Source organism: Sturnus vulgaris, chromosome 32 (genome assembly GCF_052056855.1).
Source record: "Sturnus vulgaris isolate bStuVul1 chromosome 32, bStuVul1.hap1, whole genome shotgun sequence".
NCBI lineage: Eukaryota > Metazoa > Chordata > Aves > Passeriformes > Sturnidae > Sturnus > Sturnus vulgaris.
In genome coordinates, this window is record NC_142274.1 from 2082099 (window position 1) to 2106389 (window position 24291).

The window sequence follows — 24291 nt, forward strand, 5'->3', positions numbered from 1 at the left end:
GGCAGTGGTCCAGGTGGGGCTGTCCCAGCAGTGCCCTTGCAAAGCCAGCGCCACTCCCAGCAGTGGCCTCTCACCCCAGGGCACAGAGGTTGTTCTTCCCTCCCTGGAGGGACATCAAGTGACCGGGTCAGGAGTCTGTGTTTGCAGTGCAGGGACATTCCACAGCCCTGAACATCCTGTGTATGTGTGAGGGGACATAAACCCAGTGACACAAACACCTGCAGCTGTTCCTGGAGTTTCCAGAGAGTAACATCCCCTGGGAACCCCTGGATGCAGGGTTTGGATGGGCTCCTGTGCCCAGAGCTCCCCGTGTCCATCCCTCCAGCTGTGGAGCACCTCGGGCAGGGGCAGGGCAGGGTGACACCCTCAGGGCTGAGGTCCCTGCCAGGCTCTGGCAGTGGCAGCAGAGCCCAGGGAGCCCCTGCCCGTGCTGTAATGAACTGTGTGTGTGTGCCAGGGAAGGACTCGTGTCCCTGGACACCTCTGGGGCTGTGAGCAGGGCATGAGCCCAGCTCAGGGCTGGGCACCTGACAGAGCCCTGACATTGCTGGGAGTGCCTATAAGAGCAGAGTTGGGCAAGGTGACTGTGGTTAAACCCCTCTGGGGATCAAGTGACAGCCAAGTGTCTCTATCACTGTCCCTCCTTACTCAGAAAACAGGAGAAAATAAGGTGAAAATATTGTGGGTCACCTTAAAAAGAGATTAATGGCTGGGGTGAGGAAGTAAAAATCAAAGGCCACATGCAGAAGCAAGAAAACTCGCAGGGAGACAAGAATTCAGCACAAGAATTCAGCACATGCAGTGCTTATTTTGGAAGACAAATGTATTAATACAGAAAATCCAAAGACCCTCTTGTCACCTTCATTTCCCTGCGGATCAGGACATCCCATGGAAAGGAAGATCTTTTGGATCAGTCCAGCCCAGCTGTCCCATCCCTGAGTGCCCAGGAGCACTTGCCCACCGCCAACCCATTGGCTGGGGGTTGCAGAGATGCCTCATGTGGGGCCAGCCCTGCTCAGGAGCAGCCAAAGCCTCGGGCTGGGACCAAACCCACTCCAGCCATGAGAGCCAAGCAGAGCAGGTGTCACGATCTGCTATTAATGCAGAGCGGGGGTCGTGATGGTTCGTTTGATCTCAAAGGTGCAAACAGGCAAAATGCAGGGGACAAAATCAGTTTATTCAACAACAGCAATGCATTTTCATTAAATGCCAACAACTCAGTTGTGACAGAGGGGAGAGATACAGGAAACAAACTGTAGAGAAAGAAAAAGAAAGGGATTGGAAAATAGCTACCAACGAGATGAGACGCAAAGCAAGTGGCTTCTGGCCAAGACGTGGGAGATTTATGGACCATTGTGAGGGTTGCTCCAATAAACAGGTGTACAGAACCTGCTGCTCCAGCTAGTGCCTGCTCCAGAGCAGTGTACCATGAAGCACAGCGAGCACCTGCACACAGTCCCTTGGCAAGCATCCACCTTGGTCAGGCCAGAAAATCATTGTCCAGAGTCAGCCTGGGTGGGGTCCTCGGGGTCTTCTTGCGACGGTCGGGAGGCAAAAATGAGGGAAACTTGGGAGTGACCCTTACAAGGGGGAGGAGAGAGCCAGTGTGTGCAGCCCTGGGCACGGCCCCGAGAGCAGGGGCCGGGGGACAGGGCCTTTTACAGGGAAGGAGGAGAGGGAACCTCCCAAAGGGGGAGCGACACCTCCTCCGTTCTCAGGCCTGTGAGGTGCCATGGCAAACCAAAGGCCAGGGAGCTGCCTCGGAAGGTGACAGCATCAAAGATCACGGACACACAGCCTGGCAGCAGAGTCACAACAGGTCTTGTTTGATGCTTTCCAGGATTGGGACTAGCCGAGATCGACTCTTGGCTACAACAGAGTCAGACAGCTCTTACTCAAACGACTCTGAGGAGGAAGAGGAGGATGAGGAAATGAACGAGATTATTGCTGCCTTAAACAGGCAGAGGAGGGGAAGGATAGCAAGAAAAGCCCTCAGAGAGCGTAGCCCAATTGCTCACTGCACTAGATCAAAAAGGGAGAGAGACAGAGAACCAGTTTTGCAAGCCCCTTTACGACAGGCAGTCGGTAATCAGGGGCCAGTATATGTGAAAGTACCATACTCCCTTATAGAGTTAGAGCAGTGGAAAACTACCGTGGGAAAATATAAAGAGAACCCAAATAAAGTGGCAAAATTGGTGGAACAGGCTATTAACTCACAAAACCCTGACTGGGCAGACATAAACTCCATGTTGGATACATTACTCGACCCCACTGAGGGACAAATGGTCAATAAAGCCATCACAACCTCAGTGGAGGGGAGCATAGCCAGTGGATTGCTTCAAGGTACTGTCACTCAGATATTTCCCCTTGAGAATCCTGGGTGGGATCCAAATATACCAGAACATATCGCGAGGCTAAAACGATATCAAAGTCTTGTGGTATATGGTTAAAACATGGAGTACCTAAAGCTATAAATTGGTCAAAGCTTTATGAAGTAAGACAAAATGATGATGAATCACCATCTGATTTTTTGAACAAGTTAAGAGAAACTGCTATCAAATATACTGATCTAGACCCTGAATCAGCTGATGGTAAAGCACATCTGGTTTTGTTGTTTATGGGTCAGGCCTCAAATGATATAAGAAGGAAGCTGCAAAAGATAGAGGGGTCTGAGATATGGAGAGACTGCTAGAGGTTGCCTGGAAAGTGTTTTGAGATAGAGGTTCAACTGAAAGAGTTAAATCCCAAGCTAGTAAGAAGGCAACTCAGGAAAAGTCACCCAACAAAGCTTCCCCTACACAGAAGGACCAGCGTGCATACTGTAGAAAGTGGGGGCATTGGAAAAAGGACTGTCCAGTGTTAAAAGAAAAATCCTCAGTTCCCCAACTCTCAGTAGCACAAACCTCAAGTGGCTCAGGCTCTGAGGGATGGCAACCAAGGGCTATTCCCCCAGCAGAGCCCTTGATTATAACTAAGCTGGGGAAAGTTGACATCAAGTAATTTTTATAGATTCTGGAGCAGCACATTCTATGTTAAATACCTTAGAAGAGAAACTGAGTCACAACACTGTACATGTTATTGGGGTGACTGGGGTAAGGGAAACACAGATTTTCTTCTACCTTTGGAATTCAAATTGGAGAAGCATCAATTCCTTTACATGCCTAACTCACCAAAACCATTGCTGGGGAGAAGAATTGGAAGCTTGGAAGCTTGTAACCAGACTGTGTTTAGTAACTTAAATATGTGTATTTGTAATGTAACTACAATTAGAGACTCTGGTTTTGTGTATAAACACAAACACTTGTAAAAGAAATGTTACAGCATGCAAATCTGCAGCAGCTGGCAGAAAATGCCAAGGCCAAAGCTAAAAAGATCCTAATAACAGTTCACCATGATGGTAAAGTTCTAAAACAGGGAATGAAACAAATTAGGAGGACAGGAGAACACCACTGGTGGGAAGTTCCTTTTGGCTGGTTCCCCATGGCCACTGGCATTTTCAACGAGCTGCTGCACCCCATTGTAGCTACACTGTGAATGCAAATTTGTGTGCTTTGGTAGCCACTTGTTGCTGGATGAGGCAGGTGAAACTCTGCTTTGATAACCAGGTGAAAGGAGCAGGGCTGGCCAAGACCCTCATGAAATAATCAGGGGCAAGCCTGGGTTGGCCTCTGTGTTTGCCACCAAGAAGATCTCATGGCTCCACTGTTGGCTGCAACCCAGCAGGTGTTGGGTGGAGGGGACACACGCCATGCCAGACCTTGATGAAAGGGAGGGGAAGACAGGCCAACCAGCCTGCAGTTAGTCTGAACCAACCTGCTCAAGTCAGGGCACCTAGAACTGATTGCCCAGAACTGCATTCAGCTGGACTTGGACCATCTCCACAGATGGAGACTCCACAACCTCTCCAAGCAAATATGTTTGATTGTTTGATTGAAGCAAAAGTTAACATATGGTAGACCATGTAAAACCCCACATATTCCAGGTGAAATTAATTCACATGAAGAGGAAACGTGATTTACAGGGTTATTTAATGGATCTAAGTTTCACTTTGCAGAAGCTTCAAAAGCTTCAGAGTTACATCGTGCTATCCAGACCCACAGGACTGGACACCCCTGCACATCTGTTCCAGCCTGGAGACTGGGTCTATGTGAAGTGGTGGGACAGTGATCCTCTGCAAGCCAAGTGGAAAGAACAATTTAAAGTCCTGCTGACTACCTTCACTCTAGTCAAAGTTGCTGGCAGAGGACCCTGGATTCACTACTCCAGAATTAAGAAAGCTTCTGCTTCTGAACAACTGTAACAACAAAGACTGGTGGAAATCATCATTTTTCTTCTAGGTCTAATTTCTTTTATATAACATTTGATTGTGTAAGATATTATTCTTGTTAGAGGTACATTATTATTAGATTTATGTTTACATTTATTATTATGTATGTATTTAGCACTAGGTATTTATTTAATGATAGGTATTTATTATTATTGGTCACTTATCTGTAATTAAATACTTGTTGTTAGTAATATTTAGAATAGAGATTCGACAAGGTAGAGGCCTTGTCGAGCCTCTAAAGGGGGGAAATGATGCCTTTAGTTTTAAGTTTTCCTATTCTCCTTGGATGTGCTTTTCTGATGTGCTAGGGTGATGAAGACAAAACAGTCCTATTCCAGTTAAGAACTCAAGGACAGTTTCTCCAGACTTCAGGCCCTAAGCACAAACAACATGGAAAGGTGGAGAGTGGGTTCATGCAAATGAACCAAAACCTATAAAAGTGTAAGATTTTGTGACCAAGCCCTCCTTTGCTTCCATCTTGGAGCCATCCAGGCAGGGGTCACACCTGTAGCACTCATCCTGCTAGGGTGTGGCTTTTGGAGGCCTTTTGTGGCCTCTCAATAAATACCCATTTTATTCCCCTGAACTCTGTGTGTAGCCTCTGTTCCAGCTCCTCAAGGCATCAGAGCAGAGCAGCATTTAGAAGCAGTTTCAGGATTTCTAGGCAGGAAGTGGAGCTGCCAACCACCTGCATCTGTGCTGCTGTGCTGGGAGTCTCTTCCCTCCACCTCTGCTCACAGGCACTGCCCTGCAGAGACAGACAAGGGCTCAGGAAGCACCTGGGTCACACAGGGCACAGCAGGACACTTTATTTTACTTCAATGCACAGTGATCATGGCTCCTTACTGTCTCTGCTTAACACAAGCCCACTAGATACTGATGTAGCAATACTGTGACTAATGGCATCCCTTTATGGAAAATATTATCAAAAGTTAAAAAAGAAAAAAAGAGGAAAAGTAGAACACACTAATTAGAATAGCAAAAATGACACATGGCACAAAGCAGTCTGGGCAGCCTGTAATGAGTTCCATTCTTAATGTCATGCAGACAGGCACTTTCTTGTCTCTGGAAAGCAGTAATAAAATACACCCTTAAAAACTGGAATGGATATTTCTTACACAGTCTTTGAAATATTTCTCCATAACTGGAGAAAGAAACCTTCCTGATGAACTGCACCAGACCAGAGGGAAGCCAAGGCAGAGCCATGGTTTGTCAGGACTTGCTTGACCCCAATGAGCCCCGTGGTGCATTTGGTGCTGAGCCCTTGAAGCTCAGGGCCTAAGAGGAGATTGCACAAACCCTTCCAGGAGTCCAATACAGAAGAACCTTTCAGCTGCTGCACATCCCTGTGCCTTGGGCTGGCCCAGACTTCTTCTGGGGGATGTGTTGTACCACAGCCCTGCCCTGGGAGAGAGATTCCTTTCTCCTTGTTTCCAGTCTGGGCCTCCCCAGCTCTCCTTGGCATTAATTGTTTCTTTCTCTGGATATTCTCTACGATGTCAAAAGGATCCATCATCTCTGAAACTGCCTGTCAATCCCTCTCAGGGCTCTCCTCTGCTCTCCTCAGTCTCCAGCCCACTGAGCACAGAGCTCCTTTGACCACTATAAAGTGGTCATGTGCTTGAGGCCATGGGCACCTGGACATGAATGACAGTTCTTGTCTGTAGGAAGGAAAGCACAGAAGCCCAGGGTTTTGAAGGCAGATGAGAGGCAGTCACCAGAGGCCAAGGCAAGCCAGACCTGTTTGTCTTAGCCTGGGAGCAATCCTTGCAGAGATGGAATTTGGGAGGCCAAATCCCAGTTCTGTCCATGGGCGTCAGGACAAGAAGGACAGTTCTTTTCCATAGGAAGGAAAGTAGGGAGCCCCAGGGTTTCAAAGGCAATGAGAGCTGGCTCTCAGGAAGCCAAGGGAACCTACACAGTCCTGGCAGCTTTTGTCTGGGAGCTATCCTTGCATTGATAGGGAATTTTGGAGGCAGACTCCCAATTTTGTCCGTGGATGCCTGCACTTGAAAGATGATTCTTCCATGGGAAGAGAAGGTTCAGGGGGTGTCCCTGGGGCACGCGGGGCTTGGCACGGGCGTGAGCAGGGAACGGAAAAACGGACACGGGGACAAACGGCCCCAGGGCTTCAGTTGCAGCGGCAGCAGCGGCAGCAGCAGCAGCAAAACAAACAATTTTATCGACTCTCTGTTTCCCCTGTCCCTCTCCCGCTGTCCCGCACCCTCTCTCGCAGTCCCGCACCCTCACTGTCTCTCCCTTTCCCGGTGTCTCCCTCTCCCCGTTCCAGGCCGGGCCATGCCCCTGGCCCGCCCCCGGGCGGGGCTGCTCCGTCCCCGGCCCCGGCCCCGTCCCCGGCCCCGGCCCTGGGCGTCCCGCCTGGGTCTCGCCTTCGCCTGGCTCTGGGCGTGCTGCCGGTGGCGCTGCTGGGCGGGCATCAGTGCCTGGGGCTGGGGCGGCATCGCCGCCCTTTGGCTCCACCTGGCCCGAGCCCGGCCCCGGCCCCAACGTGGGATCCGGCCCCGGCCCCGAGCCCGGCCCCGGCCCCGGCTCCTCCCGGGGCCCGCGGAGGACACACGCGGCGCGGCCGCTCCCGCCGCCTGCGCTGCGGCTCCCCCGGCCCGAGCTCCGCCGCTCGGCAGCGCGGCCGCCGGCCCCGAGCCGCCGCTGTCCCGTTCCGCAGAGAGAACGCCTGGGGCTGCCCGCCCCGGGGCGGCTGAGGGGCGCTCGGGGGCCGTTCCTGGCCCCGGGCCGAGCGCTGACAGCCGCGTCTCGCCGGCAGGGAAGGCCCAGGTGGGCCTGAAGGAGCGGTACCGGGTGGGTTCGCTGCTGGGGCGCGGCGGCTTCGGCAGCGTCTGGGCGGCGACGCGGCTCTCGGACGGCGCCCCGGTGAGTGGCGGGGCCGGCGGCGGGCACAGGACGAGGGGGCGCAGGAGGAGGAGGATGGGGCTCGGCAGAGCGGGCGGCGAGCTCAGCCCGCTGTTGGCCTTGGCTTGCAGGTGGCCATCAAAAGGGTGCCACGGAACCGCGTCCGGCACTGGGACGAGCTGGTGAGTGAGCGGGACCAGCGGGAGAAGCCGGGACGTGCCGGGCGGGGATGAGCCGAGGGCCGGCAGAGTGGAAGCCGTCAGGACCCTCGAGGGAGAGCGGGCGTGAGGCCAGCTGAGCATCCCGGGCTGCATGAGGGCTTCCCGAGCCCTGGCACGGCATCAGCCCCGCTGACGGCATCGTGGTCTTCCCGCAGCCCGACGGCACCAGCGCACCCCTGGAGATCGTGCTGCTGGACAAGGTGTCCACCGGCTTCCCTGGTGTCATCCAGCTGCTGGAGTGGCTCGAGCTCCCCAACAACATCGTGATGGTGCTGGAGCGCCCGGAGCGGTGTCAGGACCTGCAGCATTTCATCCGGGCACGGGGGTTCCTGTCCGAGGAGGTGGCGCGGGAGCTGTTCCGCCAGGTGCTGGAGGCCGTGCGGCACTGCACCAGCTGCGGGGTCCTGCACAGGGACATCAAGCCACAGAATGTCCTGGTTGACCTGGCCACCGGGCAGGCAAAATTGATCGACTTTGGTTGTGGCACCTACCTGCAGGACACAGCCTACACTCACTTTGCAGGTAAGCCCACACAGCGGTGTGCTCCCGGTCCCAGCATCTCCTGGCCCAACATCTCCTGACCCAGCCTGGGTGTGGCAGTGGGGATTCTCCCTTTTGCTGCCAGTCATGGCACTGAGCCTTCAGCCGAGTTGCTTTTGAGTTGGGACAAGTGAGGGGCCAGCTTCCAGCCTTGCTGGCAGCCTTTGCCAGCCACTCTGCCCAGGACTGGGGCTGGGCCACCCAGCCCGACAGAAACACTTGTGGGTGGGGGTGGCAGAGAAGGGGGCCAGAACCTGTGCACCAGCTGGTTTGGTGTGCAGATGAGAAAGGGCTTGGACTGCTGTGCTCACCTTGTTTGCCTTGGCCTCATAATGTGTTTTGGGCCATGCAAGCAGGGATGATGAAAGCATGGATTTTCCTTGCATGGGTTTTACCTTGTCATGGTCAGGCGTTGCCAGGGCTTCAGCTGCCCTCTTCCAATACCAGTGGCTTCTTTTCCAACCCCATGTTTGTACACAAGTCCCAGGTGCTGCAGAGAGGACAGCAGGTCACACCATGTGCCACTGGGGCAGCCCCCACATGCCCAAGGATGGTGGGACCAGGCTCTGGGAGCAGCAGCATCCCCCTGATAAACGCCATCTGTATTCCATAGGAACCCTGTCCTACAGCCCCCCGGAATGGACCAAGTTTGGCTGGTACTATGGCAAGCCAGCTACCATCTGGTCCCTGGGCATCCTGCTGCACCAGATGGTCTGCGGGGAGCACCCTTTCAGGAGGGGCCAGAACATCAGCTGGGACCATCAGCTCTCACTGCCACAACGGCTCTCTCAAGGTGGATCCTCATCTCTGGGCACGGGGGAAATACCAGTGCTGGGAGACAGCAGCAGGCTCGTGAGCATCCTGCTCTGGCAGCTGCTGAGGGGCTGGCACATGTCCTGCTCTCCTCCAAAACAAAGAACTGATGGGAAGGTTTAGGCCCAGCTCTGAGCACATGCAGCATGGCCTGGGCATGGGAAGAGTGGGGCAAAGCGGACTGGAGACTTCTCCAACTGACCAGCGGTTTGTGGTTTCTCTCCCCAGAGTGCCAAGGTCTGATCAGGAGGTGTTTATCCATGCTCGACACGGAAAGGCCCTCATTAGAAGATCTGATCAGTGATCCTTGGATGCAGAATATTCATCTGCCATAGAAGAAGGGAGAGAGCCACAGGCACACTTTGATGCAGGGTCCTGGTAAGTTACAGCTCCACAGATGCCCTGGCAATCAGAAGCAAAGGACCCCAGACGTTTTTATCCTGCCTGTGTCACGGCACAGGGGTCATCAGATGGGAACACACAGCCCTTGTGCTGGAGCTGAGCTGCTCTGCCCAGCACTGGTGGCCCCCATCTGAGCTGGTTTGGCTTGTCCTGGTTCACTGGCAGCTGGGGCCCTGGGCAGAACACTGACAGCCTGGTCTCACCCCCAGGGAAGGAGAAGGAGCCCCTGGAGTAGCTGTACCAGGTGGGGCTGCTGCTGCTGCTGGGGACAGCAAGGAAGACATCAAGGATGACAGCCTCTTCCTCCACCTGGCCACCAGCAAGCTGAAGATGATGGACTTGGATTCTGGCACCTTCTTCAAAGCCAGGCTCCACAGCGAATTTGCAGATGAGTCCAGACCCAGGGGGATGCTCCCAGATTTGGGCATTGCACAGCTTGGCCGGGAACCAAAGGTTCCCCCTTTGCTGGGGAGGATAAAACGGATTCTTCCGTCGGCTGCCAAGCTGCTTTTTGGCAGGGCTGGGGGGATGGGCTGGGCTGGGTACGAAATGGGAGTTGGCTCCTGGCCCTGCCAACAGCCCCCAGCACCCACCGTGCCCTGGGCTGGGGCTGGAGCTGGGGCAGCCAGCCTGACACAAACAAAGCCCATGGCAGGAGCAGAGGTGGGACTCCAGAACTGTGCATGGCTGCTTTGCTTTGCAGGCAAGGAAGGGCTTGGGCTGCTCCACTGCCCTTGTTTGCTTTGAGATCACCATTACTTTTGGGGGCAGTGCAGGGGGAAGGGAAAAACCATGGGCTTCCCTCACCCCTGAGTTATTTTTTCCCTGGCATGTAGTGGTTGGGCCTTCCTCCAGCCCCTGACAGAGATAAAATTTTTACCTTTTCTCGAGTCTCCCATTTTTGTCTGTAATCTATTTTCATTCATTTGTCATTTGTTTCTCTAAAGGAAGCGTTCTAGGTGGTGTCCAGTGTGGATCAGGAAGTGCTTGGGCCCAGCTGCAGCGTGGATGGGCCGTGTCCTTGGAGAAGGCTGAGGACATCGTTTGGGACCAGCTTTTCTTCGGGCAGCGATGGCGTGAGGCGGGTCCCCGTCTCCTTGGCAGGGTGAGATAAGAGCTTTTGGGAGATGGCAGCGAGCACAGGAGCATCCTGCTGTGGTAGCTGCTGAGGGGCTGGATGTGCCATGGCTGGCTGCAGGCTGGGCACAGTCCTGCCCTCCTGCTCTGTGCCCAAGGCAGCAATGATGGGCAGCTTTGGGCACCGCTCTGGGCACGGCCAGCACGGCCTGGGCACGGCGGGAGCTGGGACAAGGGGGACAGGAGCCTTCAGCTGACGGGCGGTTTCTGGTTTCTCTCCTTGCAGCCGGGCTCTGTGGATGCTGAGGCTGCTCTGGGCTCTGCCAGGGCTCAGCTGCAGCTCAGCACCGGGCCGGAATCAGCCAAAGGAGAAATGGTGTGACCTGCAGCACAGACTTGCTTGAGCATTTCGGCAACGTAGCTCAAGTTTGCCGAGCGTACACCTGCAGGGGAGAACATGACATCCCCCAAAAATTAAACTTGTTCCATACCTTCTGAAATGAAATCAATCTGGGATGACCCCAAATGACTTTTTTCAGCTTGCTCAAGCTGTAGCTCAGCCCTTCTCTGAACAGTTCTCTCCCCCACCTGCCTTTTACTTCACAGCTGTTCCCTCCTTTCCCGCAGTGAGTTCCCAGCCCATCGCAGTCTCCATCACACTGGTGCCTTGCTCGATGCCCCTCACCACGAGGGAGGCCGAGCCCCAGGCTTAGGGACACATCCTGTCACTGGCTGAAGAGCAGCAATGTCTCAGAGGCCTGATGAGATTTTAGTGTCATTCAGAGCTGCTCTCCAGCCCTCAGCTCTCCTCACTGCTGAGTTCCCACTCCCTTTTCCTCATGCTTCCAGCAGGATGAGCTCTGTGACTCCCCTTGAGCCTCCCCACTCCTCCCAGCCCACCCACCCAGCTCAGTTAGGCTTAAGCTGAAGCTTCTTTGTTTCCCCTGGCACTTCAGTCCAGTCCCCTCTGCAGGGAGCCCCAGCCCCAGAGCACAGCACACAACAGTGCGGTCTGGGCTGGACCAGCTCCCCTCCAGCCCTGGCTTGGCTGTTTGTGGCAGCTGAATGCTCCCTGTTTGCAGCTGTCACTGCAGGATGGCCCCAGGGCAGAGCCCAGCCAGGCTCCCACTGCATCCCCTGAAGCTTGGGGCACACGGTGGTCCCAGGGCTGAGCTTCATGGGGAGCACCCAGAGCTGTGGCTTGCAGGCAGTGTTTGCAAGTGTTGTGTTCTCATCTCCTGCAGCCTGTGGGGAAAACAACCTGTGCTGCAGGTCAGCACTGCCCCTCTGGGCAGGGACAAGGCTGAAGGGCTTTCCCATTCCAGAGGAGCCAGCATTGAGCCTTGGTAGGGTCTGGCATGGCTGGAGCTGGGTCTGGTTCCCGTTTGGGACTCGCTGCCCACTCACCCCCACTGCCCTCGCTCAGAAGGGTCTGTCTGTGCCAGGGGCTCTTGGATCTCTCTGTATCCATGGTCAGAAGGGTCTGTCTGTGCCAGGGGCTCTTGGATGTCTCTGTATCCATGGACAGGAGGGTCTGTCTGTGCCAGGGTTTCCATAATGTCTTTTTACCCGTGGGTATGGAATAACCACAGAGAGTGAAAGTGTCTGCCACATTGCTTGCACACTCCTTCCTTTCTATACAAGACAAATCCATGCACACCCCCACATACAGATATATTAAAAGGATAGGGCTAGATAGAGATTTCCCACAGAGCTCTAACTTCGGCATGACTCACTTTGTAAGGCAGCGGCCAGAGGATTTTTTTTCCCAGCTCTGTGTGAGTAGGTGTCCAAGAGATGAAGGGAGCAGCATTTAGAAGCAGTTTCAGGATTTCTAGGCAGGAAGTGGAGTTGACAGCCACCTGCATCTGTGCTGCTGTGCTGGGAGTCTGGGCACATCTGACTGACAGGGCAGCACTTCAGACTAGAAAAGCCCGGTCTCAAATTTTAGTGGCAGCATCTCCTGACATTTCCCTTCTTGGGGGAGTGTGGAGATTCCTCCCTGGAGTGGAGACTCCCCTCAGGGTCACTGCTTGAGGCTGAGCTAAAGAGATTTGCCCAGGGTCGTTGGTCTGGGGCAGTGACACCCATCTCTACTTAATTCTGCTTTGATCAAATTGCTTCCTAGAGCACTATATTAAAATAGATGTTACAGCTCCCGTACTGTGGAGTAAATAATTTGATTAAGACCTTTGTGTCTAATCATGATCATAATCAATCATATCTCTATGTATATAAATACTTCTGATTTGCCATCTTTAATGCTGAGGGACAAAGTTTTACAAAAGGTTCAATTCCACCTGTATAATCCTTTAACATAAATCCTTGACAAAGTCTGGGGCTGGGGTTGGATCCAGGCACTCCCAGGCTCCTCTCACAAAAGGAGTTTAGAAAGCTTGGGGGACCTGGTTTGGGGGAGCGTGGGGGTGTAATTGGGGTGTTGGGGGTCCTTTCTGCACCTCGTGACCCAACAGGAGCTTCTCTAATAAACTTTGTGTCAACTCCCACTGTGCCCATGACAGGAACCCCTGGGAGTGTCTGTGACATCCCAGCTCTTTGGCATCCTGGGCAGTCCTGGGATGTCACCCTGGAACCCCTGTGAGTGTCTGTGACATCCCAGCCCTTTGGCAGCCTGGGCACTCCTGGAATGTCACCCTGGAACCCCTGGGAGTGTCTGTGACATCCCGGCTCTTTGGCAGCCTGGGCACTCCTGGGATGTCACCCTGGAACCCCTGTGAGTGTGACATCCCGGCTCTTTGGCAGCCTGGGCACTCCTGGGATGTCACCCTGGAACCCCTGTGAGTGTCTGTGACATCCCGGCTCTTTGGCAGCCTGGGCACTCCTGGGGTGTCACCCTGGAACCCCTGTGAGTGTCTGTGACATCCCAGCCCTTTGGCAGCCTGGGCACTCCTGGGATGTCACCCTGGAACCCCTGTGAGTGTCGGTGCCCTCACTGTTCTTTAGGAGCACAGGGATGTCCCCACTGCACTCCTGCCACTGCCTGTGACAAATTGGCTCCTTGGCAGGGCAGAGACACCTCTGTTGTCACTCTGGAGCCCTGTGACTGTCACCTCATGACCCTTAGGAAGATTAAGCACCCCTGGGAAGTCCCCATGGAACCCCTGTGACTGAGTGTGACCAAACAGATCTTTAGGAGCCCAGAGACCCCTCAGATGTCCCCATGGAGCCCCTGAGCCTGCACGTGAGCTCACAGCTCTTGAGCAGCCTGGAAACCCCTGGAATCTGTTCATTCCTGCTCTGCTGAGGATGGAACAACAGCAACTTGGAGGTTCCCTGATGGATTTTAGTTCTGCAGAGACTTGTTCAGTCTTCAGCTCTTCAGTTCAGGAATTCAGTGACAAAGGCTCATTATTATTTCAAAACACCTTAACAAGACATAGCTCTGGGAATATTTTCATTTTAATGAATTAAATTCTTCTGCTGTTAATTATACAGATTTCAAAAGTGTATTCTAAGAGAATGTATTAGATTTAAAAAAAAAAAACCAAACTTTTTTTTGTCCTATTTATTTAATTTTCTTGTTTATAGATTGATATCAGCAATCTCCAGTTGATATTGATCCTGAGCACCTCCTAATGCAGTCTGAATAGATATGAAAATCCACACCTGTAACAGTGGTAAGAGTTTTGCACCACTGAATTAGTGGTTTGTCTCAGTCTCTTCTGCCTTCACTTAGAGCCTGGATTAAAAAAAATACAAAGGAAACAGATTTTCTCGTGTTTGGGCTTGGTTGTTTATTAAATCTTATCAAAAAGTACAGAGCGTTCAGCAACACTTCTAGCCACCTGCTAGAAATGAGCAAAATGGAGCCAGATCCAGCTGCTACAAGGTCTCCTAAGGCTAAGCAGTCCAATATAGAATTAACACCTCTATTATTTATCCTTTTAACCCAATAACTAACTTCCCATGACCCTTAGTGTGACACTAACTGTCCAACCAGAAACTCCTACCTGAAACCATGAAGAAGAAGGAAGATGAAAAGAAGAAGAAAGAGACACCACCCAAAATCCTCCATCTTGTCCCATACCTATTACTGTATTATAAAAACCTCAAATTTAACACCCTTCACCATGTGAAAGCACACACTTCTGTTTAAATACACACCTGTGATTTTAACTTCATCACTCAAAGTTAGAAGCCTTCTCCAAGGCCTCAGGTCAAAAGCAGTGTTCTCCAGGGGGTCAGTGCCAGAAAGCACAGAAAGCTCAAAACCCCCAGGGCTCTGGGATCCAACTAATTTCCACACACAAACTTTAGAATCTGAGGTTCAAAATCAGATTGGTTAGGATGCCTCGATTTACACTGAGGGCAGAGCCCTTGCTGTCTCTCAGAGGAACAATACCAATGTTTTTCACCAGTCCTACACTGGAACAGTAACCACACAGAGTGCCAAACTCTAGAAGCCCCAAAACCTCGTAACACCCACAAAAGCAAGCTATTCCTCTTCTCTCTTGTATGACCAGACTCTCTCGTGCAGGCTGTTCCCAGTCCAAAGCTACCAACCTCCCTGCTGAGGTTCTGTATATTCCTTCCAGATGAACCCGATCGTTTCTTCTTTCTATCCAATAGTTCATCAGATTCACAAATTCCCAAGGATCCAGTTCAAACCACTGAGAGAGGGGGACTCCTATGCTTTTAGCCACAATTTAAAATACCAAACAACTACACTGCAATCCCGACAGTCCAAAAATACGACCCCCCTTAAATTTTCAAGGGTCAAGGACATACCACTGCAGGAGGGAAATGCCTTTAATTTGTCCTGCAAGGTTTACACCGTCCTTTCACCCTCTGTATTCAAAAACTCTCGTGGCTCAAGCTGAAACCATCTAGAAAGAGCCTGCCTGGATGGCCGGGCTCCTTCAGCTTGGGCTTCAACAGCCACTTCCATCAGCAAAGTACAACAGAGCAGCCAACAACACAGCCCGAGTAAACAACACAGGAAACCCAGGGCAGAATTACCGGTTTGCCACAATTATAACGTTTGTCACAAGATGGCAGTATTAAAATACACAATTTCAAATCTAAAAATACACAATGACAGCGGTGGCAAGGACCGGTTAAACCCGAACACCGAGTGTTAGAGGGAATACCGTCCCCAAAACCGGGAATCCCCACACACAACCCGAATCCCAAAGTCAAAATCACTGTGGGGAAGGGTATCTCTTTATTAAGGGACAAAGTATTTACCTCTTTTCAACACAGCACACAGCATGCAGCAATTTTAAACGTTCACCAAAATTACTTCGCCCTTCTCCAGCCATTTCGGTCTCCTGAAAATGAAAACGCGGATCCGAGCTCCCACTTGTCTTGTACTAAATGCATCTCACCAGTCACACACACAGACACTCACACAGTCAGGACACAGTCAAAATAATAACGATTAAAATAGCAACAACAAAAATAGCAGCAATAAACAAGGGTTTGTCCAGTTCATCCCCAGAACTGCTGGCGGGTCCCCTGACCCAACAAACCCTTTCTCCGGCCACTGCACCCTCCTGATGCTTGCAAGCAAAACTGCACAGCTTGAGCTGAGCACACAACGTCTTCTGTGACTTATCAGCTGCCTTTTAGCTATGTGTACGTCTTACAGGCTACCCCACACACTGTTAAACACACTGTTTTGTCTGCAGTGCAGCAACAGGTCTTGTCTATCCCTGTGATGAGCAGCCGGGGAGCAGAGATCCCTCCAGGAAGGTCCCGGCAGTGCCAGAGATGTCCCCAGCCCGGGCTGTTCTCACAGACAAACAGAGGAGTCCTGCCACGGTCACCAAATTGATGCAGAGACAAAAACTCTCTAACCAGTTAAAGTTAGAAAGTGATATGGTTATTACCACACTGGGCACACCCGGGAGAAATCTCCCACAGGGATGTGCGAAGTGCACAGGGCTCTTGCCTTCTTTTATCCACAAAAGTCTTACATATTCATACCAAATACACATATACATATGCCTTTACCTAACCCCATCTAGCCCCACTTCATATTAAAATTCGTTCAAAATCCTTTTACTCTTGCACAGTTGCTTCCCTCAAGTGGGTTGCTGGGTGTTTGAAATGGGTCAGTGGTTTCCTAATGATGAAGTCAGGGAGTCTTCCTTGCCTTCAACTTTTCATCTTTGTCTTGTTGGTAGGTTCTCGGGCCCCTTGGCCATAGTTCAAGCTTCCATCCCGATTCTGGCTGGTTTCAGGGTCCAGATGCAGTTATGGTTCCTTGACTTCAACAATATCCCAACCACCTGTGTTGACACAACAAAATCAAGTGAGTGATTTATTGTCTTTGCTCTACTGGCTCAGCCACTTTCTACATTGCTTCTACTCTAATCATTATATGTATAGCTTCTATCCCTCAGCTAAGCTCTTAATCCTTTGATTTTTGCTTCAACAGAACATTAAAACCTATTCTTGAAAAACAAAAGGGGGAGTTGGAATGCCCACTTGTTAGATAGGTTAGCAAAAGCCCTGTACGTTCTCAGCTTTCTGAATTGAGATGAAGCTGGCCAAACAGCACACGAAAGGCAATATTCTTTTGATACAAAGGCTCATCCCAGGCCTCTGATGATGGTAAAGGGCCCAGTAACAAGGCAGTGGACAGGACCTGTAGACTTGTTGGGGTGGGGAAAGTGATTGTGCTTGTGTCTCCACAGGACACCACATGAAATGAGTTCCTTTGTGGTGTGTGTGACCATTTGTTGCATCATCCTGATTGGCAAAAACACTGTGAGTGTCTTACCCCCTACACTGGATGGCACAAACGTATGGATCACCCCTGCAAATGCTGCTCACACCGATACTGTGTGCATCTCTGTGACAACCCCTGGTGATCCCTTCCACACGTGCTTGGTGGGGATGTCCATTGGCCAGAAGCGTTTTGGTAAGCTGTATGAGAGCGTGCAGCAAAACTGCACAGCCCCAGGTATATTGCAGCCCAGGTGGTGGAGCCAGGACACCTGGCAAAAGACCACAGGATGGGATGAGATGTGGTACAAGGATCTGAGAAGGATGCACGACTTTCCAGCTTTGCTCTCACAGCCACAGGAACCAGATACACCAGGGACTTTGTCTGCTTAATACCAGCAATTGGTACTGCTCAGGCTTTGGCTTCTTTAAATAAGCTTGGCTGCTGGCTTGCAAAGGAAGCTAATGCCACTAGTGCTGCTCTTTCAGCAATGCTAATTGATGTTAAATTGGTGTGACATGCAACACTGCCAGAGCAGCCATTGATTTCATGCTGTTGGCTCAAGGCCATGGGTGCAAAGATTTTGATGGATGTGCTGCATGAACTGAAGGGATCATTCAGAGTCCATTCACAAGAGTATTGGTAACCTTGAGCTGTTCACTAAACAGCCACAGCAACATGATGAGGGTGATTGGTGGGGGCTGTCTTCATGTCTCAAACACCTCAGCTTCGGGACACTACTTAAACATTTATTAACGTGTGGCATAGTTATCCTTGGTGTTTTCTTAATGATTGTGATATGCATCCCATGTATTTTACCTTGTGTGGCACAAATGATCAATAATAGCCTTAATGAGATAATGGCTTTATTGGCACAAACAGTTTTAGCTGTGCAATACACAAAGAAGGGAGAAATATTACCAATAAGTAAAACTTTAACAAAAGGAAGGCCTTGTAAAATCATGGCTCAGACCTGTTACTTCAGCTAAGTAGAAAAGGACTGTGGGAAAGAAACTCAACTGAATTAGGGCTAGAAAATCATGTTACATAACCCTTGTGTGTTCTTATCATGGTGTGCGGTGGTTGGTTGAATTATGTTTGTTATGCTTTAGAACAGTGTAACTGATAATGGCTAATTGCTTAAAAAGGCCTGGTTCTTGCAATAAAGCTTCTCTTTTTTGTACATACCTGATGTGATAAATGTGATTCGTGCTAATTAAGTTGTAACTATATTAACAAAATTGTATTTAGATCAATAGAAGACAATTGTTACAGAGTGAGAAGGGGGAGATGGGTGAGACAGGATAAAAGACATCTTACAGAGGTTGGGAGTCGAAGAAGGAGGTTAGAAGAAAGTCAGATAAGAATAGTAGAAGGACGGAGGTCTGATAAGCAGCATCTAGAAATACAGCTTCAACCTTGAAGCTGTCAAAAATGGAATGATCACAAGCATGGGACTTAATTAAAGTCATGTTATGGAAAACATCTGCTCAGTCACACAGGGCGCCTGCGCTACCTGCAGGTCACACCTCGGTCACTGATGATGATGATGAGCCTTCACCGGAAATAAGACCCTAAAAAGGATAAGAGACCCCCAACCCATTAGTAGAGCATGCGCCGTGCAGTATAGTTACGTAAATTTTAGGAATAGAAACTAGGAGGAGCTTTCTAGAAACTTCTGTAGCCTATAGTATATAAGTGGGATTGTTAGCCTGGATGCTTTGATACGTGAGGAATGGGAGCCACTCCCCGTATCCCCGGTCGGAGGGGGGCCCCTCCCCGGTCGGTTTTGCTTATGCTTTATACGAACCTCAATTATACTAAATTACTTACTGCCAAATTTTGTATATTCTTAAATATATGCACTTTGATTGTTTCATCTCCAATACTTTAATTGTCATCTCCAATACTTTGATTGTATTCATTTTGTTACTATTAAAAACTTACTATTAAATTTAATCTTGTTGCTTGATAAATTGAGAAAAATAGAAAATCATTCATAACAATTTGGTGCCGAAACCCGGGAACTCCAGTCCAAGTGAAGAGTGGCTAGTTTTGGGAAGGAGCTCCCCACCAATTGTTAAGGTGGTCCCAAGGCTAGACCAGGCTCTCTTGGAAAAGGAGTTCCAAATTAAAATAAAGCATAAGCAAAAGAAGCTCGCTACAAGGAGGTGTGCCAGAAGAAGGCTCCTGTGGGAATGCCGGCAGAAAGGGAAAGGTGCCCGTAAAACGTCTTGTGCACAAGAGCCCTGTGCGAAAATGGGCTGTGTGAGTACCATGGGGTTGGGTAAAGGGGGCGGCTGTGTGCTTGTGTGTGAGTGAGGAATGTCTGAAAGGGGAGAGCGAGTGAATACCCCGGGAGGGACTGGGAGGGAAAGTCCCAGCCCGAGAACTCAGGGAAAAGTCTTTGAGAAGGGAGCTGATGCTCGGAAGAAGTGATTTACGAAGGGAGTGAATGAGTCAGGTTCAACTATCTGTTGGGAGGATAATAGATGGAAGTTTCAGTATGTGATTAAGAAAGGATTGTGGAGAATGGCCAGAAAGAGAGCTTGGGGAGAGAATAAAAGGAAAAGAAGGAATTAGGTAGGAAACAAGTGTTTGGCAAAAGAAGTGAGATTGGTATATTAAGCGAAGGAGTTGAACCGCAGAACGAATGAGAGAGAGCAAGGGAAATGTTGCCGCCAGAGATGGGTCAGAGGAAAAGTAAAATCTCTGACCCAGGGGTTGTGAAGTGTGAGAAAAATTCACAAGAACCCAGTGTGCCTGGGAACCAAGAGGGGGTTCCCAGAAGGGGAGCGAGATTCCTCAGGACAGCCCCCTGGGGATAGTGTTACAATACTAAAGTATAAGGGAATCCCAAAGAGAAAAAGTAAGCAGAAAATGATACAGTACTGTATGTTTGAGTGGAGAAAAGAAAAGATTTGTGCAAATAATTTGTACTGGCCAGAGTTTAAATCATTTGAAGATTAGATTTGTCAGGTTTTAAATCTATATATGAGTTCAAAACAACGTTTTAATTAGGAAAAAAAGTGAATATGCTGCTTTGTGGCTTCCAAAAAGTGTGGGGGGGTAAATTTATAGTTCAAAGGCAAGAAAAAGAAGGTTATTCGTTATACCCTTTGCAAACTAAAGGACGGGCAGCAAGAAGGGACCAGATAAAGCCATGGGACTCGTTAAATCACCTCCCACCCCCATACAGACAGCCTGTCCAGCCTGTCCAGCCTGTTCAGCCCTTGGTCCCCGATGCACCCCCTATTCAAGTCGAGCCAGTAGCACACAGAACTAGAGGCAGAAGGGAACAAGAGGAAGAAAGTGACAAAGAGGGCGAGGAAGCAGGAAGGGAAGATAGATTATACCCTCTTAGAGAGGTTCCAATGGCAAATCTGGCCCCAGGACAGGGACCTATTGGTTACGTGAGTGTTCCCCTGAATACTAGGGACGTTAGGAAATTTAAGAAAGAGATGGGCAGGATGCCAGAAGATCATATTGAGGTAGCAAAGAAACTAGATCAGTTATTAGGACTGAATATTTACACCTGAGTGGAATTGCAGTCTATTTTAGAAATCTTGTTTACAGTGGAAGAGAAAAATGATTAGATAGTCAGGAATACAGGCTTAGAATAGAGATCATTAGAAGCCAAACCAAAGAGATCAGAAATGGCCTATGGCAGATCCAAATTGTAATAATCAGGAGGTAGAACACAGGCAAAATATGAGAGATTTCAAGTAAATGATTATCCAAGGTATTCAGGAAGCAATGCCCAGAGGACAAAATATAGGGAAATCTCTGAGTGAGCACCAAGAGAAAGATGAATGCCTGGCAGAATGGTTAAAGAGACTAAAAAAAAAAAGGATTTGCAGTTATACTCAAGCATAGACCCCGATACACCAGCAGGGCAGGTCCTTTTGAAAACACAATTTGTAGCTAAGTCTTGGAGGGGGGACATCAGGAAAAAGTTAGAAAAATTGAAAAATTAGCAGGATAGGAGCTTCAGGAGTTGTTAAAGGAAGCACAATAAGCGTATGTTCGTAGAGATGAGGAAAAGAAAATTAAAGCCAGGATTCTAATGACAGCAATCCAAGAAATACAAGCAGCCACAAACACAAAGAATTTATCAGGAAAGAATAAAAATAAGAAAGAAAAATCAGGTCCTGCTTCTGAGGACACAAGACCTATGTGCTTTTCTTGTCAAAAAAAAAAAAAAAAAAGGACATACACAAAAAAAAAAAATATTAATTCAAGAAAACTAAGGGGAGTCAGGGGCTCATTTATTTAATATGAACCAAAATACCAGAAGACCCCTTGATAAAGCTGAAAGTAGATTCTCAAAATGAAGAAATCATATTTTCAGTAGACACAAGGACTTTGTTTTAGTTTAAGGTAAATTTAGAAAGAAACTTTTGAATAGAATTTTTCTGGAAAACAAATTTAAGCAATCTTTTTTTAATTAATTAGAGAAAAAAAATATTTCCTCAGAGAGAAGTGAGAATAATAACTAATTGTTTAACAGGCAAAACACTTTTCAGTATAAAAATGAACAATATTAAACAACAAAACTTCTTATTGTTTCAAAAAGATGACAGATTCAAAAGAAGGTTTTTTTGTAAGTTGCAGCTTAACTTACTTAGTCTGGTATCAGTTCCTTCAGTGCTGGGAAATGCCTTGGCCCAGGCCAGGCTAGGTGGGCTACAGTGTGAGCTTCCAGTGCTTTCTTGGGTTTTCAGTCCAGAGCAAAATTAAATAATTCAAAAAAAAAAAAAAAAAGAAAAACACACTCCAGGGAATTTTTTTTACTTTAATTGGTTAAGAAGAAAAAAAAACCTAACCAAAAAGCAAAAGAGAGTTCTCTCCCGCTGTCCACTGCAGACAACTAGGTCTGTGAGCAGGAATGCGGGGGAGTCAGTGTAGTTTCTGATAACTAATTCTGCACTTTTTCTCTCCTCTTTCACTCCTGGAATCAGTCTTAAAGCTGCAGAATTCAATATTCAACACCAACTGAACAGACTATTTAAAGATACAAGCATCATAAAATAAAAAGAAACAATTTAGCTGATAATAAAGCAGGGGGGAGCCCTAGGAAAAAACGGCAGTGTGAGTGTGGCTTTTCGGGAAGCAAAAGCACAGGGTGTGGCAACATGCTTTTCCTTGGCAGAAGTGGAGGCTGTGAAAAAGCTGGGGGTAACCCTGAAAAAAGGATGAATTTTTCTGCCCAATAGTAAAAGAGCGGTGCCAGGACTTTTGGCCCAACAGATCCCAGACAGCTCACATGGGGGGATTCACTGGGGCACGAGAGCACTTTGTGACCATTTTTGTAAAATTTTATTTAAAAAAAAACCAAAACAAATTACTCAAAAAAAATTGTAATAAATCAAATGAAACTAAGGAGAGTACTGGGTGCCAAAAGCTACAGTCCATATAGAGTTAGCATAGAACCACTGTACTTTGGGACCAAGGGAGAATTTTCACACAACTCTACGTCACTATGTTGTTTGGTGCATGCTCTACTAATGGTTAGGGGTCTCTCATCCTTTTGAGGGTCTTATTTCCGATGAAGGCTCATCATCTTCATCAGAGTCTGCTGTGTAACCTTGCAGGTAGCACAAGCGCCCTAAGCTTGTTTTATATAACTAAGCATAAGTTCCCACAATAAAATTAAGTCCCATGCCTGGAATCATCCCAATTTGACTCCTTTCAAGGTTGAAACTTTTATTTCTGGATGCTGCTTATCAGACCTACGTCCTTCTACTATTCCTTTCCAACATCCTTGTTCAACTCCCAACATCTGGAAGATGTCCTTTGCCCTGTCTCACCCATCTCCCCCCTCACTCTGTAACAATTGTCTTCTATTGACCTAAATACAATTTTGTTAAGATAGTTACAATTTAATTAGCACGAATCACATTTATCACAATTCCCTCATTTCTCTTTTTGATCATATTGATTTGTGCTCTAAAAAGTTGTTGCTTGGTATTCTCTATGTTCCTTCATACTAGCCTCCAATTTTTCTAATATTTCTCATGCTACATTCAGATTTTCACACTCCTTCTCACATTTTATTAACATTTCTCATGCCATGTGAGGTTTCAGAAGGACCTCCGGGTGCCTCCTGTGCACCCACACTGTCGGGCCTATTCTTCTTTTATGTAAAAGCAAAGCTGTTAATAGTTGCTGTAAAGTTATTTATTGCAGAAGCACATCAGTCTCAAAAGCAAATACAAGGCAAGGCAAAGCAATGGCTAAAGCAATGGCAAAGCTGCAGTGGCAAAATGCAATGGCAAAATGCACATGGCATAAAGCCATGGCATAGAGCCCCAGCTCTCCCTGATGCATGTTCTTTTATAGAAACTTTCCAACTAGCTAAGACACAAACTCGGACCACTATTCCTTAACCTATTAGAATTCTGGTTTCTTAGCACGCCAGGCTACGTATAGACTACGTTCATGGCCTATCTTGTTCTAACTGAAAAATGTAAGCAATATTCTTAACTCTAACTCTATTATGTCTGAAGCTAGGTTCTTGGAGCCTCTAAGGAAACACGAGCATGTTTTTCAACCTTCACTAGAACATGTACTACTTCTCAGGCATCTAAGTCCTTTTGCTTACTAAAAGCACTTAAAACTTATTCCATTTACTTACTCATTTTCTCTCACTTATGTTACAACTTAAATCTTCACTTCTGCCTTATAGGTGAGAGGCCTAATATACTTCAATCCATCTAAAGGTTTCAATTCAATCCCTGCATTCTGATCTCTCCCTGAAGGATTCAGAGAGACTCCTGACTTACTGACTCCAACAATGCCAGGGAATTCTCTTTGCATTCGATCACCATTTTCTCATTCTCTCTCGAGTGCGAGTGGATCGTGCTTTTAGTACCATTGTGATAAATGTGATTCGTGCTAATTAAGTTGTAACTATATTAACAAAATTGTATTTAGATCAATAGAAGACAATTGTTACAGAGTGAGAAGGGGGAGATGGGTGAGACAGGATAAAAGACATCTTACAGATGTTGGGAGTCGAAGAAGGAGGTTGGAAGAAAGTCAGATAAGAATAGTCGAAGGACGAAGGTCTGATAAGCGGCATCTAGAAATACAGCTTCAACCTTGAAGCTGTCAAAAATGGAATGATCACAAGCATGGGACTTAATTAAAGTCATGTTATGGAAAACATCTGCTCAGTCACACAGGGCGCCTGCGCTACCTGCAGGTCACACCTCGGTCACTGATGATGATGATGGGCCTTCACCGGAAATAAGACCCTTAAAAGGATAAGAGACCCCCTAACCCATTAGTAGAGCATGCGCCGTGCAGTATAGTTAGGTAGATTTTAGGAATAGAAACTAGGAGGA